The 21,001-nt window shown below is 39.8% G+C and overlaps 1 protein-coding gene and 1 long non-coding RNA gene across 2 annotated transcripts in view; one reads left to right on the top strand and one right to left on the bottom strand.

Moving 5' to 3' along the window:
* LOC143269222 (zinc finger protein 431-like) overlaps positions 1-21,001 on the top strand; it is a 223,037-nt gene that overhangs the window by 56,975 nt on the left and 145,061 nt on the right. The gene's annotated exons all lie outside the window — the stretch shown is intronic.
* LOC143269225 (uncharacterized) overlaps positions 1,003-21,001 on the bottom strand; it is a 115,901-nt gene continuing 95,902 nt past the window's right edge. Inside the window, exon 3 of the long non-coding RNA XR_013045657.1 lies at positions 1,003-3,362. This is a non-coding gene — a long non-coding RNA (uncharacterized LOC143269225). The remainder of the gene's footprint in view (positions 3,363-21,001) is intronic.

Here is a 21,001-nt window from a genome sequence, read left to right as displayed (position 1 = left end):
GTTGAGTATCAGGAAAGGCCTCCAAGGTGAGAAGGGTACGGGTATTGGGAAACATGGGAGATGCATAAAGGCATCATTTTGTGGTATGGAAGGAACTCTGGTGAACATGAAGGCTGTAGGCCACTCCAAGGATCAGAACCATAAAAAAATCTACAATAAGGGCCGATAATTCTGGGGCCATGGGCACCTCTGTCCCTACACATTGGAGAATTTGGGGACAGAAGCCTAATATGAGACCAGATGAGTGTTTGGAAGACTCCCTTTCTTTGGTAGCCTTGTTCAGGTCTCTAGCTGCCTGCAGGGTCTGTAATCCTCTTGAGATGATCTCCACAGCAGGACTGATGCCCTTTCACCATCTCCATGTTCTCCATGGGTCATTCTGACCTGTGCCTGGGATGTTACCCCACACTAAACTAAGGAGTGTTCTGGGGCTGCTGGGTGTCACTTGGGACAGTTTTTGGCAGGAGTTTGTGAAGCTTGTGGTGACTGTCATTTGAATGAGGCATGGGGACTCTTGGGGATGGATTAATTCTGTTTGCTTGCTCTTCCTGTTGAGACTTTAGGCACAAATGAGATGTTGGTGTCAAAGGATTTGCTCTTGTCTTTCACACTTGGAAGCCTGACTAGAGGTGGCATAGACCAGAGAATGAGACCTGTTCAAAGACAGTGCTTTGCTTACTCAATGGCTGGGCATCAGTACTATGTACTTTTATATTTAATTAATTTGATAATGATTAAGTGAAGTCAAAATGTTGCTATTAATGTACATTTAAAGTACCTGACTCTTTCCATTGTAAATTAGAATATGTACTTAATATTATGTGAAAATATGCACATTTAAAGATTACTTCTTAAGCACAGGATATTCTATGTAATGAACATTCTGGATGAAAGCAATCTTGAAGAAATTATCACATGTCTAAGCAATTTTTGGTTTTTTTTTTCTACTTTAGGAAGACTTGTGCTGTGAAAGTTTGCACTAGGTAAGTGAATATGCTTTTCTTTTGGTAATCTCTGTTTTGTTGTGGAGTCCCTAACAAGGAATAAGATGGGTAGAAACAAATGATAAGACTCTCCTCTTTTTAAAAAAAGTACTCTCCTCTCAAAAACATCTTCTATTAGCCCCACCATAATGTGTTTTATTATGCCTTCTCAGTATATCTTGGAGGTTTGTTAATTTGAAAGTAAGAAGCCTCCATAATCTCATAGGGATTGGCACTATTAGGGGGTGTGGCTTTGTTGGAGGGAGTGTGGCCTTGTTGGAGGTTTATGTTACAGTGGGGGAGGGTTGAGATCTCTTATGCTCATGCCATGTCTAGTGTCTCAGAGCACATTTGCTGCCTGTGGATCAAGATGTAGCTTCATCTCCACATTTTTCTCCTTCTCCAGCACCATGTCTGCCTGCATGCCTCCTTGTCCTGCCATGATCATAATGAACTAAACCTCTGAAACTGTAAGCCACCTGATTAAATGTTTTCCTTTGTAATTGTTGCTATGGTCATGGTGTCCCTTCACAGCAATGAAACCCTAACTAAGACAGTAGGTATCCAACATAATCACAGAAAACAATGGACTCAGGAAAGAATTCTATTTCTGGAAGACCCTTTGAGCATGGACTTTGGTATAAACCAGCTCTGATGCAAAATACCTTGTAAGGGTTTGTACATTTAGGTGTATTTGTTACAAATGCTTTTAGACCTGTATCATCTTTATAGACACCACCGTAGAGCAAGCCAAGGACAATCATTTCCCCATGCTAAGTAGAAATCTGGGACAGCCATGTGTCATGCAGTGGGTAAGAGCTGATCTGTTGTTCTACACTGAGTAGCAGCGTGCAATCAGAAATACCTTTCTCTTGTGCTCTGCCTTTTTGCCTCCTATTACTTCAGACATGACCTTTCACCCATTGAACTAGAACTTTCCCAACACATGCAGTCAGCTCACCCAAGCCATCTCCTTCCCATGCTACTCACCCTAGTTACCTCCGTGTCTTCAAAGCCTAGTGTAATAAATGTTTCCTAAGTCTACACAGAAACATAAACTAGTCCATGCAGGAATTAACAACTCAACTTCTAGGCAACTAGAAGATGTTTTAGATAGAGACAGTGGTGGCCACTATCATCATGGAGAATGATACCTCAGGATTTATATATATATTGAAGACTGCATTATTCAGGGGATAAAAAATTTAAAATTTAAAAAATAAGTATTGAAATGATATACAGTTATAGAAAAAAGCGTTGAAGGAAGTTTTGATATTCATTTCTAGATACTGAAAGCAAAGATTATTTCTCATGTTTCTTTTTTTTGAAAGTTACATTTTACATATTTTCTGGTAAGGCAAAACAGTGTCTCTGTTGTGAATTAAAAAGTTATGCCTTTCAAACAAACATAACAGGTACTCAGAGTTGAAGGTAGAAAAGAGCTAACACAGCAAGGTGGCCACTCAGAAAGTTCTGCTGCCTCCTTGGCTGGTGTCTGGGAGTTGAGACTTCAGTTTATCTTTATATTTATATGCACATGTATATGCAATTAGATATGGTTGTACATATTATGTATACCATATAGATACTTATAAAAATATGCACATAACTATACCCATAGTTCTGTATCCAACATGCATACCATACACATGCGTACCAATACCACAAGGATTGTTTGTTTCTTTTTATTTTTGTCATGCCAAATTATTGTACATCTAATTAATTTAATGAATATTTCTATGTGTCTGCATATGGGTGTGTGTGGGTGCATGTGGGTGTGCATGCAAAGTTGTAGACAAATACATGTTTCTAAATGTATGAATGTGGGCACATATATCTGAGTATAGTGTGTGAAAAATCATGTGTGTATTGTGGCACAACACTGATGGTGCCCTGATCCTTTATGATGGGCTAGTGGCACTATTACTTTTGGGTGGGGCATGCTTGATCATGCTGCATTCTGTGCATGGAATTTCCATGCTTCTAGAATACTGATGTTGTCTAAGATGTTGCTAACAATGTGTACATGTTTCAGGATCTTTCTTAGATGGATATCTACAATCTATGTCACATGTTAAGCCCTTCAGATAACATTTGACACCAAGCATATGTAAGTTTTCTGATTCTCTTTCCTCTTCTACTGCACTTTCAGATTATAGTAAATCATCACCATCAAGTAAAACTAAAAACACTTACTGGCTATCCAGAACTTGGTGAAGACCAGGAAATTGTGGGTTCCCAGGATACAATGATGTCGACTGGAAGACTTCCAGGTGGGGCGTTCCTACTGTAACTGTTACCACAGGCATCCAGGCTGAGACAGCAAAGAGGCATCCCTGCTGGGCAACCCTGTAAATTCTCTTCTTCCGGATTCACCTGCTGCAGACAGGAAAAGCATTTCAAGCTCTGTGATTAGACAGCTGGTTTTATTGAGGCCACCCTCCCTAAATCCTTTTTGGCTTTGAGGATAGCATAATGCTTACATAACTTCATCTAGAGATAACAGGAAGAGATTTTCTTTTATAACTGAGATTTTATTGGTTGAGGACCAGTAGAAAAACATGTTAATTCAATTTTGTTTTCTTTCTTTTTGCATGCCACAATTCTTAAGTGTAGGTTTCCATCCTCATAAGATAGAATGGAACACTGTGATGCTTTGACTAATTCTTCAGATCTCTAAGATGTTTCCTTCCCACTACCCTTAAATGTCATATTAGGGCAAGAAAAAAGCATCCATGGTAATAAATAAATAAATAAATAAATAAATAAATAAATAAATAAATAAATATATAAATGAATAAATAAAAGGGAAACCCAACATTAAGGAGACTGAGTTAGAAGTATTGCAGAAAATCTGAGACCAGCCTTGAGAGATAAACTGTCAGGGAAGGAGAGAGGCATGAAGGCAAAGGACAATGGGAGATTGGGAAGGGGTTTTCTCAAAGTGAGATATGTCCATTGTTTTCTACTACTAATCTCCACTAGCATTTGTTAGAAAGGGTGACAACAGCTGAGGCAGAGTCAGCACCTGTCCCAGGACTCCACTTTCCAAAATGGGACAGGATGAACTGCTGTTACACTGCTACCCAGTGAGTGACAGCCTCAGAAGTCATCAACTACCATGAGGAGAGGAGGTAGGGACAGCCTCATGGCTTTCTGCTTTCTGGTCAATCCCACTTCAAGTCGTGTTTAATGTTGGTGAAGGGACAGCCTGGAGGGCAAATTTCAAACAGCTCTGTTCCCCAAGCCCCAGGTACTGCAAATGGCACAATACCAGCCTCATGATCAGAGAATCTTGATGATAGAATGAGCATCAGAAATGATAGACCAGTATTTGAACTGTGTACATATGGCCTGAGTCTGCCCCATCCCCACTGACCTTCCTCTTCTCAGCAGTGAACTCCTGTAGTAGGAAAGGATGATTGGATAGAAAGCTGTCCCCAAGCAATGACGATAGCAGTAGCCTTCGGGCACCTTCCCTAATTAACAGTCCAAAAACATATGCATAGCTTGACCACCTTTGTGCTCCCCTGAGCAGAGTGAGGCCTGGCCTCTGTGACACTCCATAAGGAATCATTGTCATGGTTACATGTGTGCCCTTGATAGGTTGGCAGCTCACTCTATTAAAGTGGCCTGTGATTCACAACAATAATAATGTGAGTAGGAATCAATTTCTGGTAAGTCAGTGCAGACATTCTTTGTGGGAAGACCTGATCGAACATCATTGAGTGGACACGACAAGGAGCTTTCTTGAAAGGGATCACTAAGGCATGGTTCATTGTTCCAGGGGTTTTCAAGGCAGAAAAGAAATGACATTTTGATAAGTGTTTCCATAGCAAGGACCAAAGGAGCACCCTCATAGTGCATGCCATGAATGACATACAGTAGGGGACACCATGCCCACACTGCATAAGAGGCCCCATGAAGATCTGCACAACCCTCATGTGCCTAACAAGGAAGCCTCTAAATCAATGGAGGACCATCCTCTGCTGTTATATTAACTGCCTGTGATATGCCTTCATGGGAGTAGATCAAAGAATGAAGGAAATGCAGAAGGGACCTTGTTGGGACTCTAGTTTGTTATCTTTACTGAGAAGCAACAATTTTCCACATGAGCTCCGGGTGCCTCTTTACCATGACCACAGTCACCAATGCAGCAGGAAGGACTCTCCCAAGCACCACTGTCTCCCCCCTACTTCACCTTTCTGTTTGTGTAATATGTAGTTTATTTTATCTGGAGTCTGTGCTGTGTGTGTTGGTGTCTGTGCCAACTTCCCTTGGAAAGTGCCAATGTTCCTCAGAATATACATGAGATATAAGAGAAGGGCTGTAGATACAGTCCTCTACCAATATCCACATGTTATTTTTTTTCAGAAAGGCTGAGCATAATCCAAGGCTAATTACAAATTACAAAGTAGCTTCAGGCAAACCTGGACTCAAATGTATTCACTGCTTCAATCCTAAAGAGAAACGGGTACTAGAGAGTTCCAGAATATCAATGTAAGCAGGCTTAACTCTAACACAAAAACTGCCTGGATAGAGCCATACCCTGAAAATAGCCCAGGCTAACATGGTCCCTGAAGAAGCCCATGCTAAGTACCTAAAGTGAAAGTAGTCCAGGATTAACCATTAAACCAAGATGTCAAGACAAAAGTATTCCAAGGCCTAAGGATGAACCTGATGAAGACCAGGAATAAAGCCTAAATTAGCAATGGCTTTCCCTTATCCAGAAAAGCCAGAGACCAACCCTAAGAATAAAATTTCCAAACCCTGACCTAAAAGAGGCCTGCACCAAAACCTGAAGCTGAATAAGCTCTGACCCAGAGGAAAAACAGAGGTATCCCTGGGCCAGTCCATTAAATGGAAGAGCCAAGGCCAAAGGAGAAGGAAAAGTAACAAAATATAATGCAACAAAAAGAAAAGAAAAGGATGGCCATGCCTAACCTGGATCCTGAAGGGAGCTGGCCCCAACCAAACGGCAAATGAGTACTACCATATCCCTCAGAAGAAAAAGATCTGGCTCCAAGAAAGAAAAGGAGAATATCCATGCCTCAAATTTACCTGGACTAAAGCCAGGACCCTCACCAAGATGAGAAGTTGGCCTCAGCATAACTCTGACCCTGAAGACTGGGCCAAATGAAGAAAGGTCATAGGCCCAGGCCAATCCCTGACATGAGAGGCCAGGACAAAGCAAGAAAAGGAAACACAGGGGCCTAACACTTACCCTGACAAAAGCCTGAGAAAAAACAAGGAGAGAAGATTGGGAGCTGGAGAGATGGCTCAGTGGTTAAGAATACTGACTGCTCTTCCATAGGTGCTGAGTTCAATTTCCAGCAACCACATGGTGGCTCACAACCACTTGTAATGAGATCTGGTGCCCTCTTCTGGCCTGCAGGGACACATGCAGACAGAATACTGTACACATAATAATAAATAAATAAATCTTAAAAAAAAATAATAACTTAAGACTAGATTGAGATGTTTAAAAAACAAAACAAGGAGAGAAGAATACCAGGGACATTCTCTTAAATGAAAGAGGCCAAGAAAAAAAAAACTGTCTGTCTATAATCCTTACCCTGATGAAGTATGGGCCTAAGCAAGAAGAGATGCGGGACACTTCATAACCTTAAGGCTGAAAAAGACCAGGCCAAAACCAAGAAAATTAGTGGGCTTGATTCCAGTCCTCGCTATGAATATATCTGGGGCCTAATAAAGAAGAGAAGTGGGACTGGGCCATCCCCTTAAAGAAAGAACACCCAGAGAAAACCAGGAAAACATCTATGCCCAGGCCTAATCCTTATTCTGAAAACACCAAGCACCAAATGAAGGAGGTCTGAGGCAAAATCAAATGTTACAAGCCAACCACAGACCTTGATGAAGAGAAACCACAAACCCTAAAATCAAGGGAGCTCCTGACAACCCAATGTGAAATATGTGGCCAGACTTAATGTTGACCCTAGGAAGTCCAGTTTGAAGAGATAATTTAAATGGAGCCTGCTCCAACCGCAATGAACTCTTCCTAGACCAAACACTGATCAAGTAGCCAAGGACCAAGACCTGTGTGAAAGAAGTCCAGGCAATGCAAGAAGAGAAACATGCCTGACCATAAACTGCTGTCAGTGGAGACCTGCAGCCTACTGAGCAAGAATTAAACTCAGAAGCCCTGAACTTTAGGATGTGTGGGCAGAATATTTTCTTCTTCATCTAACACTCTAATCAAAAGGGATCCAGAAATACCATGTTCTCAATGGAGCCAATGGCTCCCTTACAGATGAAAGCAAATGGACATCATTAACATATTTGGTAGTTAGAGGGAACTCTGATCCCAGACCTTGATATTTTATAGTCAATCAAGGCCTCAAAAGAGACACACGGAAGAATGTTTGTTGAAAATCTTAGCCACTCAAACTTAATATACAGATATAAGTTGATATCCTGAGTGCCAACTGTGTGGAACACATACATTTCATTTACAAGACATACCATCCTCAATACATGCACACCAGGATGTGCTACTCACCATATGATCCAAGCTCCCATCTGGGTAACCAATGAATATGAACATAGCATAATACAAATGGTGTTATACTGCACGATGTTGTAGCCTGATAAAATTCCAAATCTTGATTCCAACTGATATTTTTAGGAACAAAGAAGTCTCAAAAGTAACACCCCTTCATGATAAAGGTCTTGGAGAGATCAGGAATACAAGGAACATACCTAAAACTAATAAAGGCAGTTTACAACAAGCCAACAGCCAACATATAATTAAATGAAGAGAAACTCTAAGCAATTCCACTAAAATCAAGAACAAGGCAAGGCTGTCCACTCTCCCCATATCTATTCAATATGTACTCAAAGTCCTAGCTAGAGCAATAAGACAACAAAAGGAGAGCAAGGGGATACAAATTGGAAAGGAAGAAGTCAAACTTTTTCTATTGCCAGATGATATGATAGTCTACATAAGTGACCCCCAAAACTCTAACAGGGAATGCCTGCAGCTGATAAACCCCTTCAGTAATGCAGCAGGATACAAGACTAACTCAAAAAGAAAACAGTAACTCTCCTATATACAAGTGATAAATGGGCTGAAAAGAAATCAGAAAAACATCACCTTCACAATAGCCACAAATAATATAAAACACCTTGGGGTAACTCTAGCTAAGCAAGTAAAAGATCTGTATGATAAGAATTTTAAGTATCTGTAGAAAGAAAATGAAGAAGTTATTACAAAATGGACAAATCTCCCATGCTCATGGATAGGTAATATTAACATAGTAAAATGGCAATCTTACCGAAAGCATTCGACAGATTCAATGCGTTCCCAATCAAAATCCCAACACAATTCTTCACAGACCTGGAAAGAACAATACTCAACTTCATATAGAAAAACAAATAACCCAGAATAGCTTAAACAATCCTGTACAATAAAGCAACCACTGGAGACAACACCATCCCTGACCTCAAGTTTTGCTATAGAGCTACAGTAATAAAAACAACTTAGTATTGGCATAAAACTGACATGTGGACCAATCAATTGAATTTAAGATACTGACATTAATCTGCATACCTAGGAACACCTGATTTTTGACAAAGAAGCCAAACCTACACAATGGAAAAAAGAAATCGTGCTGGTATAACTGGATGTCAACATGCAGAAGGCTGCAAATAGATCCATATCTGTCACCGTGCACAAAACTCAAGTCCAAGTGCATCAAAGACTTCAACATAAATCCAGTTACATTGAACCTGATACAAGAGAAAGTAGAAGTAGTCTTGAATGCACTGGCACAGGAGACCACTTCCTAAATCTAACACCAGTAGCATAGACACTGAGAGCAACAATTAATAAATGGGACCTTTCGAAACTGAGATGCTTCTGTAAGGCAAAGGACACAGTAAATAAGTCAAAATGAGAGCCTACAGAATGGGAAAAGATCTTCACCAACCCCACATCTGACAGAGGGATGACCTAAAAAATATGTAAAGAACTCAGGAAACTAGATATCAAAATACTGAACAATCAAATTAAAAATGGGGTGCAGATCTAAACAGAATTCTCAACAGAAGAATCTCAAATGACCAAAAGACAGTCAAGGAAATTTTCAACATCCTTAGTCATCAGGAAAATACAAATCAAAATGACCCTGAGATATCATCTTATACCTGTCAGAATGGCTAAGTTAAAAACACTGATAAAAGCTTATGTTGGAGAGAATGCAGAGCAATGGGAACACTCTTCGACTGTTGGTGGGAATGCAAACTTGTACAGCCACTTTTGAAATCAGTATGGAGGTTTCTCAGAAAATTTGGAATGAATCTACCTCAAGAACCAGCTATACCACTCTTGGGCATACACCCAAGGAATGCTCAGTCATACTACGAGGATACATGCTCAACTACATTCATAGCAGCATTATTTGTAATAGCAAGAACCTGGAAACAACCTTGAAGACCCTCAACTGAAGAGAAAATGTGGTACATATACATAATGGAATAATATGCAGCAGTAACAGACAATGACATCATGAAATTTTTAGGCAAATGGATAGAACTAGAAAATGTTATCCTGAGTGAGGTAACCCAGACTCAGAAGGACAAACATGATATGTACTCACTCATAAGTGGATACTAGATGTAAAGCAAAGGATAACCAGACTACAACCCACAGCTCCAGAGAAGCTAGGTAACAAGTTGGACCCTAAGAGGGACACATGGATCACCCTGGGAGGGAAAATAGATGAGATCTCCATGAGGAAACTGGGGAGGAGGGGGGTGATGGAGGGTAGGGGGTTGGGGATGAGACAATAAGGGAACAGGATGGTCTATCTGGAACAGGGACATAGTGAAAGAGCAATGAGATACCATGATAGAGGGAGAAATCATGGGGATAGGGTGTAACTGGGTGCTAGGGAAGTTCCCAGGACTCCATCAGGATGACCTAAGCTTAGATGACTAGCAATAGTGGAGAGAGTGTCTGAACTGTCTTAGTCCAGTAATCAGATTGGTGAATACCCTGTCATCATAGAGAAATTAATCCAGTAAGTGATGGAAGCAGATCCAGAGATCCACAGCCGAACACCAGGCCAAACTCTGGGAGTCTAGTCAAAGAGAGAGAAGAGGATTCTATGAGCAAAGAGGCATCAAGATCATGATGGGGAAACCTACAGAGACAACCAAATCAAACTAGAAGGAACTCATGAACTTTAGACCAACAGCTATGGAGCCTCTGTGGGACTGGACTAGGCCCTCTGCATAATCAAGACAGTTGTTTAGCTTGATCTGCTTAAGGAGTCCCCTGGCAGTAGTATCAGGATCCATCCCTGGTGCATGGGCTAGTTTTTGGAGCTCACTACCTATGGTGGTACACCTTGCACAGCCTGGATGAAGAGGGAGGGTCTTGGACCTGCCTCTACTGAATGGACCAGTCTCTGCTGACTCCCCATGAGAGGCCTTACCTTGTTGGAGGAGGGAGTACGGGGTGGGTTGAAGGGGGAAATACTGGAAAAGCAGGAGGAGGGAAGAGAGGGGTATCTGTGCTTGTTATATAAAATGAAAAAAATTCTTAATGAAAAAAAGAAAGAAAAATATATGTATGCGAGAAGCAGTACATTATAGCCAATTCACTGGGCATGATGGAGCTGTGCTTAAAGAAGAGATGAAAATTAAATGGTTGCTTCATCAGGGACTTCAGGACTGGTTTGTGGCTCTCCAGCCTTTGCAGAGCCCAATGGAAGAAAGTGATCTTGTGGAAACAATTAACAGTTTAAGGAAAGGGTGAAGTGTTGTATAACAATTTTCCTTATTATGATATGATATTCTTTTCTGTTATTTTTGAGATTATAATCACAGTATTTTCTCTTCTCACTTATCCTTCTAAATCTTCCCTATACTCTTCCTTGCTCTCTTTCTAATTTATGACCTGCCTTTTCATTAATTGCTGTTATAAGCTTATACATATATACATATATGTGTATATGTGTGTAGTTATATATTCCTAAATGTAAACCAATCATTCTGTATAGCTAGAATATATGTTGTTAGGATTGATCATTTGATATTGAGTATCCAACTAGTGTGCTCTTCCCTGGGTAGGGCTCTTTCCTTAAGTCTCCGAAAGTTCTATGGAGGTACATAATACTCTGGGAAAGCTGAAACTTACAGGATTAACAAGATCCTTCTATTCCCAAGGTTAAATAGGTGGTAACTAAGGACAACTGAAGAAATGAGACCCTCTGTCTCATTCAGCTGCAAACAAGTCATGCAGACACATTCAGAATTCTAGTCTTCATGAGTCACCCATTTTAATGTGAGACATTGTGATGCCTCACATTACAGATATTCATGTTCTTATAATTAATTCCATACTTATTCTCCTGTATTAATCTCAATAAACTCATTAATTTGAGGAAATAGGAATTCCACAGTCTTCCCTGGGAAGCAGACAGATAAAGGGGAACTGATAAGTAATACAAATGGCCAACTTCTGGCATCCTTTTTATTTTCTGTACTGAGACAAAGGCTTAGTAGGCTTTGTCTTCCACCAACAGGCTGCCTCTTCCAGCTGTCTGGTTCAGGACAGATAGGTATGTTCATAGTCAGTCTTGAACATAGTCACTTGAAGCTGCAGGTGATCACCCAGAGTCAGATATTGGGGTAAAAGCTGAAAAATCAGAGATGCAGAGTAGGAAGCCAATTATTCTATGTATCATCTATCTATCTATCTATCTATCTATCTATCTATCTATCTATCTATCTATCTATCTATCTATCTATCTATCTATCGATCTATCTCCCTTCCTTCCTTCCTTCCTTCCTTCCTTCCTTCCTTCCTTCCTTCCTTCCTTCTTTCTTTCTTTGGTTTTTCGAGATAGTGTTTCTGTGTGTAGCTTTGCGCCTTTCCTGGAACTCGCTTTGGAGACCAGGCTGGCCTCGAACTCACAGAGATCCGCCTGCCTCTGCCTCCCGAGTGCTCAGGCTGGCCTTGAACTCACAGACATCTGTCTGCCTCTGCCTCCTGGGTTCTGGGATTAAAGATGTGCACCACCACCGCCCAGCTCATTCTATTTATTTTATGTACATTGGTGTTTTGCCTGTGTGTGTCTGTGCAAAGGTCCCCTGGAACTAGAACTACAGACAGTTGGGAGCTGCCATGTGGGTGCTGGGAATTGAACCTGAGTCCTCTAGAAGAGCAGTCACTGTTCGTCACACCTGAGTCATCTCTCCAGCCCCAGCCAATACTTCTTAACCCTATGAAATACTCCACCAAAAGAGAGTAAGTACCTCTCTCACCCCACCTTATCACACTCTCTATTTGCCCAATGATTTTCTCATATTCTGTAGGCCACCACTTAAATTATATTTTCTTATGCTGAAATAAAAAGTCATATTTCATAAGATCCTATTTGTTGAATTTGGTCTCATTTACTATTGGATAAGAGTCCTACTCAGAAATCGCTTACCTGTTCTTGGAAGTGGGAGTATTATCGCTACTGTGACCTTTGACAATTTCAGGGTATCAGGTCTCATTTTGACATCTATGATGCATTTGGTGCAGAGCTTGCATATGGTAAAAGATAAAGAACAGAGTTTCATTTTCTTGCATGCTGAAAACAATTTTTCATAATGACCGTATCTGAGACAGTATCTCAAATGCCAACATATATGTGAGATACAAATATGTGTGCAAAGTTATACTAGGTACTCACAAGTGCATTCTGCTTACCAAGTGGACCACTTTGAGGGAACCAGCCATGCAGTAATATGAGGTCAAGCTCTAACCACTCAGAGTAAGGAAGGCATGGCAATCACTTGCATTAAAATAAATTTGCAGCAGGACATATAGCCTGGCTCAAACACTACAGATTATGTGGTCATTTTCTTGGGTCCCCAGACCCATTCTCACACTAGTAAAATATAAAAAATGTAAACACAGAAGAGGACAAATGATCCTGTGGTGATGAATAATATTTAGATTGCCCCATAATTCCAGCTCTAAGTGTCTTTTTAATGATTACAATTTTCACCAAATCTAATTGTTTAATGCTGCACAGGAAGTGTAAAAAAAGAGCATATATGCGGTGTTTATTGTAAAATAAACATCCTGGGTACTGTGGATGCTATAATGATGGTTATGAATGAAAATTTAACATAGACATACCAGCTGTGTCACTTCTGGGTGTGCCTACTTCTAAAAGTGAACTCACTGTACTGAATCATGTATATGTGTGTATGTGAGTTTGTGTGTAATTTTTATCATTGTGCTACCTACAACACAGATGATTTATGGAATGAGCTTAGAAGACCACCAATATACTAATGGATAAAGAAAGCATGATATACACAAATAATGCAAGATAATTCAATAAAGAAAAACTATAGAAAAAAATTAATCACATAATCCTCAAGAAAATTACTATAACTATTTATCATCAAACTTAAGAAATAGACAATTATCCAAATACAAATATCCCATATCTTCTCTCATAAATGGAATCTAGAAAAAATATCAAAGTAGGAGGAAAATTTTTGAGGAAGCGTGAGGGCACATATTTTAGATGGAGGGAGTATAACAGGTAGTGAGGGGATGTATATGAACAAATTAGTGACTTTGTATAATTAATATGTACAGAATAACAAGATTAATTTTAGAAGTAACAAAACAAAAAAGAATTACTTATATGCATAAGGGCTTATAGATTTTAATAAAACTAAACAAAATGACTACATTTTTACTATCTTCTAAACTTCTCTTAAAATGTTTGAATGATGGGGCTAGAGTTGGCCTCACAGAAAAACACACACTGTATTCTTTCAAAGAACCTGAGTTCAGTTTCCATCACCCATCGCAGTGATTCATAATCAAACACCAATATCTCTAGTTCCAGGAAATCTGGAGCCTCTCCTTATCTCTGTGGGAACTGCTCTCCTATGCACATACCTCCCCCTATAAACACATATGTGGAATTTTAATAGTATTCTCTCCAAATTTCCCTATTGAGTTTTCTGGAACCAGAGAGGCAGAGAGGGTTGCATGGATGCTGTACATGATGTCAGTTCATTCTCACACTCTCAGTTGTAAGAATAAAGGAGTGTAATTAATAAATTATAAGTACTATAAGGTCATTCTGGAACCCAGAATCCTAAAAGATTTACAGTAGTATATAAAATAATTGGACCACGTAAGAAATCTGAGTTGTATAAAATTGATGCAAATAAATCTGCATAAAATTTAAACATTATAAGGGCTTTCTTAGCATTTCATTAGTTTTAGTCACTGAAAGTTACAGTGTGCATAAATTCCATCACCACATTGTCATACGTCATGTATATTTAATTAAGAAGGATTACAAAAGCTTTGAAGTTCACCATAACAAAAGACAGAATAATCTGTTTTGGCATGAATAATCTATAAACTACAAACTATTACTTGGTCTGGCTGACACAACACATAATAGACGAGCTCCAGAGGTCTGGCAGCTTGTGACATAAGTCACCAAGGAAGGAGCTCTGAGTCTAGTAGCCCATGGGCCTCCAGTGCCTAAAAAAACCTATTCATTTTTTTTTAAAAGATGTCTAAATAACAAGCTAGGTGAGGGGATAAATAGAATAAAAACCCAAAAGCAGACACAGAAAGACATTCTGGACAGAATGTGTAAAGTTAAAACTATCAAGACAGAAGACTCAAACTAACCATGTAATTGCATTAAACATAAAGGTCTAGATGAGAGAGAAATTGCCAGACTAGATAAACAACCACAAAAGATTTCACTCTATGATGAATAGAAAACAAATGTATGGGCAGAGTATCAGAGTAAGGAGTCAGGAAAAGGTAGAGTTCTTTAAAATGTCCTAGTACCCATGTTACCACCAAAGTAAACTGCTGAACAATAAGTTTTACTAGGGAAAGTATCTATTATGAATAACACAAATATTATAATACACATGTGTGTGGTGAAAAGGGGTCAATTTTCCAGGCAGACAGAACACTCCACTTGAAAAGTATTTAACTACGAATCCTCCAACCTGGATGAGAAAGTGGATGGAAACTGACAAATCCACAATTAAAGTTGGAGATGTGAGTCGACAGAACAAAAGGAGGGAAAGTCCAACAGCTTCAATTGCAAATGTTCGTGGTGTAATGAGATGTTGGTCAGGTTCAAGGCCCCTGGCTTCAGTACACCATCAATGCTAGACCTGCATGAGATACAGCAGCTCCTAATGCCACTAAGATGATGGAGAGATGATGGAGAGGTGGGAAAGATGGGGGTTGGGGGAGTGAAGTGCTTTACTTTTTCTTCTTTTTAATTATTGTTTATATTGTCTCATTTATATTCCCCTTTTCTTTCCTTTGTGGGGGGACTCTAAAAGAGTGAGAGGCAGATATGGAACCTCATGACTAGGTGGAGTATAGTGAGGATTCAGAAGGATGAAAAAGAGGAGAATAATGTAATTATAATCTCAAAAATAATGGAAAAGTATTTCATGTCATAAAAAGGAAAATTGCTACACAACACTTGACCCGTTCCTTAAAATGTTAGTTGTTTCTACAAGTTCACATTCTCCCTTGGAGCTCTGCAAAGGCACTGAAGGCAAACACCAGTCCTGAAGTCCCTGGGGAATCAACCATTTTATGTTGGACCTCTTCTGTGAGCACAGCTCAGTGCTCTATCATGCCCAGTGAATTGGCCGTAAAGCACTGCTTCTCTCATATTTTATCAGAAAAACACCATCCTTCCTTCATCATCTTCCAGTGGGTGTGTGATACCTCTGCTTGTGATAACCAAGCATCCACAATGCTTCCTGTGAGCCAGTCCATCAGGAAATAATTTCTTTCAGGTATCAGTAGATTACATAGCCTGTATTTCAAGGAGGTTTAAGTAAGTGCATGACCTACTTTCCCACTTCTATTGCACTCAGATTGATCTCATCTGTTCTCATAGCCTACAATGCCATGAGCCAAGCTTTGCCAGGAGGTTTCATTGATCTTTTGAAAGTCTTTTCTAATTCAAGTAGTTGAGAGAAAGAATACTTACTCCCTGACTAAGACAAGCTCTTTTTGCAGTCCATTTTAAGGCTATCAAATGAATGTTCTAGCATGGGTTTTCCTTTTCTTTGTATAAAGGGTTGAACCTTAGTGGCCTCTTCTGTCACCGTTATTCCAAACAGAGAATTACATTCTAATTGTATACAAGTGTACTGAATTTTGGCCTAAGGAATTTTAATAAATACAGCAGTTTCATATCTGATCTTGATTTTTTTATCTTCCATAAAACTTCTAACTTATGATTAACTCTATTTTTTGGCTTTCTGTATATCTTTCCATTTCCATTTAGAAATCTCTACTTATTTTATTTTTTAACAAAAATTTATTTAGTCAGAAAACGTATTTGTGAACTTCATGGCAGAGAACTAATATACATTGAATATATCAACTCATTGAATTCATTATATGTAAATTGCATTTGGCATATAAAGAAAAAAACTCAGATGGTGTGTTTGCAAGTTCCTAAAGTATAAAGTTGTTAGATGTTTGTTTGGGGCTGGTTTTAAGCACAACTCACATTTTTTAACAAATGCACTTTTACACAAGATTTTTAGTTTCACAGTGTCAGAGATCTGAGGAATGTCACATTTTAGCAAGTTCTGGGGAAGACAGGGATTACAAAGACTTGGGGTGGGGAAATATGGAGAATGAAACCCACAGAGAAAAGTTTTTTGTTATGATGTAATTAATATTTTCTAAGGCCCTGTAAAAACTCAGGGAGGCAAAAGTGGTTATAATATCCTGGATGAATAAGGGAAGATCAAGAAAAAGGAGGAATAGAAGAGGAAGAGTAATAGTAGGAGAAGATGGATGGATAGGGGTAAATAGAGGATGGATTGATAGAGATAGGTGATGGAAAGTTAGATAGATAGATAGATAGATAGATAGATAGATAGATAGATAGATAGATAGATAGATAGATAGATAGATAGACAGACAGGAATACATACAATTTTTCAGTCTATACACTACAGTGGTTATTGAGTCCTCCAAAGGGAGAATGGACTTGGAACATTTGTCCTTTTTTTCACATTGGTCAGAGAACTAGATCTGGGTGAAGAACTCAGAATTTTTTCTTTCAGCATCTGTGGACCTTTGAATCTGGACAATTCTATGACTTCTGGTTCCCAGATATAGCCTTCACATTTAGTTCCATTCCAATTGTCTCTGTGGTCCCACTTTTTCTTTATGCTGATATGTGAGGTGATGTGGGACATATCCTGGTCATCCAGGGAGCCTTGGCATTCTAGTCTCCCAAGAACCTTTCTAAATAAATGTTCCAGGTATTGTATAGAACTCTAGAAGAGGAACAAGGAAACCTGAATACAGCAGATGATACAGAAAGGTTGTGGCAAAACAGATTGAGTTCTAGCATGGTGATATGGATTATTATAATGGAGAGGCAAGAGTTTCTGGTCCAGAAATATTAACAGGCTAGATACACTGAAGATTACATTTATACCATTTTTTCTCAGAGCTGAGGACCAAGCCCAAGGCCTTGTACTTGCTAGGCAAGCACTCTACCACTGAGCTAAATCCCCATAGCCAAATTTTTAAGGACATATTTTAGAGAAAAATCAGAAGGAAATGGAGGATTTAAAACTACCAATGTCTGATGCCACGTCATAGGCTTTTCTAGAATGTGATAGACTGATCGAGTTTGCCTCTGGGGATGTTATTTTTATAAAGACAGCAAACTTAATAGGTGGTTCCCTCGCATTGGGCTCAGCATCACAAGGACACCCCATTAAATAACTTGTCTGGAATCCTTTAATTAAAGTGGAGATGCAGCAAGTTGATGAAATGAAATGTAGAAGTGCCTGCAGTTGAAAGGTCAGGATGGGATGTTTCACTCCAGAATGTTAATCAAGAAAAATCAGAATAAAGAAAATTAAATATAGGAGGAAGTCTGACAATGTGTGAGAAAAGTCTTTATTTGTTAATGCTTTGGTGATTGGTATTACACATCATCCTGGGACTGTAAAAAAATAATACAATGGGATCCTTCTTTGAGAAATCATTTCCACACTTGATATAATATTTTATATTAAGTTCAACTCTCTGAAATCTTGTAAGAAAAAAAGAAACTATGGAACATGTTTCTTTTAAACATCTTTTTCTGTTAAAGAAGTCAAAAAGAATTATTGAAGCAGATTTTGGGTTAGTCCAAGCTTCATGGGAGGAAGGGTTACTCCTATGTTATTTTTGAGACTTGTTTATTCCTAAAATTATCGGCTGAAGTCAAGATTTGAAGTTTTATCAGGCCACAACAGCATGCAGTAGTATAACACCATTTGTATTATACTATGTCCGTATTCATTGGTTATTCTAATGAGAGCTTGGATCATATGGGTGAGTAGCACATCCTGGCTTGCATGTATTGAGGATGGTATGTGTTATAAGTGAAATGTTTCTGATCCTCACAGTTGGTACTGAGGATGTCAACTTATATCTGTAGATGAAGTCTGTCAGTCTAAGATTTTCAACAAACATTCTTCTGTGTGTCTCTTTTGAGGCTTTGATTGACTGTAAAATATCAATTGAAATCAAGATCTGGGATCAGAGTGCCTCAAGGTTCCCTCTAACTACCAAATATGTTAATGATGTCCATTCGGTTTCATCTGTAAGGGAGCCATTGGCTCCATTGGAACATGGTGTTCCAGGCTCCCTTTTGGTTAGAGTGTTGGATGAAGAAGAGAGTATTCTGCCCAAACACCCTTAAAGTTCAGGGCTTCTGAGTTTAATTCTTCCTCAGTAGGCTGCAGGTCTCCACTGATAGCAGTCAATGGACAGGCATGCTTCCCTTCTTGGATTGCCTGGACTCATTTCACACAGAGATTGGTCCCTGGCTACTTGATATTAGTGTTTGGCCTAGGAAGAGTTTTCCATTGTGGTTGGAGCAGGCTCCATTTAAATTGTCTCTTCAAACTGCACTTCCTAGGGTCAACATTAAGTCTGACCACATATCTCTAATTGGGTTGGCACGAGCTAACTTGATTTTTGGGTTTGTGTTTAATCTTCATCAAGGTCAATGGTTGGCCTGTAACATTTCCACTTTTGGTTTTGCCTGGTTTGTTCTATGAGCTTTGTATGAGCTCTGAATTCTTCCCAGTCATTACTTACCCCAGACCTACTTCTTCATTTGGTCCTTGGTGTTTTCAGAATAAGGATTAGAGCTGGGTATGGCTGTTTTCTTGGTTTTCTCTGGGTGTTATTTTAGGGGTAGCTCAGCCCCATATCTCTTCTTGATTAGGACCCAGGCATTTCAAAGCTAGAATGGGACTCTGTCCCACTACTTTGCTTGGTTTTGGCCTGGCCTTTGTCAGCATTAAGGTTATGATGTGGCCCAAATCTCTTCTTGTTTAGGTCCATACTTTGTCAGGGTAAGGATTTTAAGCAGCCAATTTTTTTTCTTGATTTGTCTTTGGCCTCTTTCATTTATGAGAATGTCCCAGGTCTTCTTCTCTCCTTGTTTTGTCTCTGGCTCTTGTCAGGGTAAGTGTTAGGTCCTTGTGTTCTCCATTTCCTGCTTTGCCCTGGCCTCTTTCTTTTTGTTGGGGGGGGGGGAGGAAAGGATTTATTTGGCCTACATTTCCACATCATAGTAGACCATTGAAGGAAGTCAGTACAGGAACTCCAACAGGGCCAGAACCTGAAGGTAGGAGCTAATGCAGAGGGCATGGAGATGTGCTGTTTACTGACTTGTTCCTCATGGTTTGCTCAGCAAGCTTTCTTCTAGAACCCAAGACCACCAGCCCAGGGGTCCTCACAATTCCTCGGGCCTTTTCCTATCAATCACTAAGAGAATGCCCTACAGGTTTGTCTGCAGCCTGATCTTCTGGAGGCAGTTTCTTAATTGAGGTTCCCACCTCTCAGATGATTTTGGCTTCTGTCAGGTTGACATAAAACTATCCAGCAAATGTAATTATATCAAAAAATTGAACATTTAAAAAAATCTTCAATACATGCCTTCTGTAGAGTGCAAAAGACATTGTACGTTTGGTCTTGTAGCTTTGTAGGTTTGAACTTCCACAAACTAAAAATATTAAGAAAAAATATTGGAACTGGGCATATGTTGTCTTTTGTTTTTATCATTTCCTAACAGTTTTACATAATAACTACTTACATAGCATAACACGATATTCTACATTTTTTTCCTTTTATTTTACAATACCATTCAGTTCTACATATCAGCCACAGATTCCCTTGTTCTCCCCTCTCCACCAGGGCAAAGCCTCCACCGAGGACTGAGATCGACCTGGTAGACTCAGTCCAGGCAGGTCCAGTCCTCTCCTCCCAGACTGAGCAAAGGGTCCCTGCATAAGCCCCAGGTTTCAAACAGCCAACTCATGCAATGAGCACAGGACCCCGTCCCACTGCCTAAATGCCTCCCAAACAAATCAAGCCAATCAACTGTCTCACCTATTCAGAGGGCCTGATTCAGTTGGGGGCCGCTCAGCCTTTGGTTCATAGTTCATGTGTTTCCATTCGTTTGGCTATTTGTCCCTGTGCTTTATCCAACCTTGGTTTCAACAATTCCTACTCCTATAAACCCTCCTCTTTCTCATTAATTAGACTCCCGGCGCTCCACTCAGAGCCTAGCCGTGGATGTCTGCATCCAGATTCCTCAGTCCTTGTATGGGGTTTCTGGATAGGGTGTTTGGCCATCCCATCACCAGAATAGGTCAGTTCTAGCTGTCTCTCGACCATTGCCAGCAGTTTATTGTGCGGGTATCTTTGTGGATTTCTGTGGGCCTCTCTAGCACTTTGTTTCTTCCTTTTCTCATGTGGTCTTCATTTACCATGGTCTCCTATTCCTTGTTCTCCCTCTCTGTTTTTGATCCAGCTGGTATCTCCCGCTCCCACAGGCTCTCTTTCCCTCGACCCTCGCCCTTCATTACTCCCACTCATGCCCAAGTTGTTCATGTAGATCTCAGCCATTTCTCCGTCATTGGGCGATCCTCGTGTCTTT

The sequence above is a fragment of the Peromyscus maniculatus genome, chromosome 18 (assembly GCF_049852395.1).
Source record: "Peromyscus maniculatus bairdii isolate BWxNUB_F1_BW_parent chromosome 18, HU_Pman_BW_mat_3.1, whole genome shotgun sequence".
In the NCBI taxonomy this organism is placed as follows: Eukaryota; Metazoa; Chordata; class Mammalia; order Rodentia; family Cricetidae; genus Peromyscus; species Peromyscus maniculatus.
The sequence above is the reverse complement of the archived record's forward strand: the minus strand, read 5'-3'. Positions and strand labels throughout refer to the sequence as shown.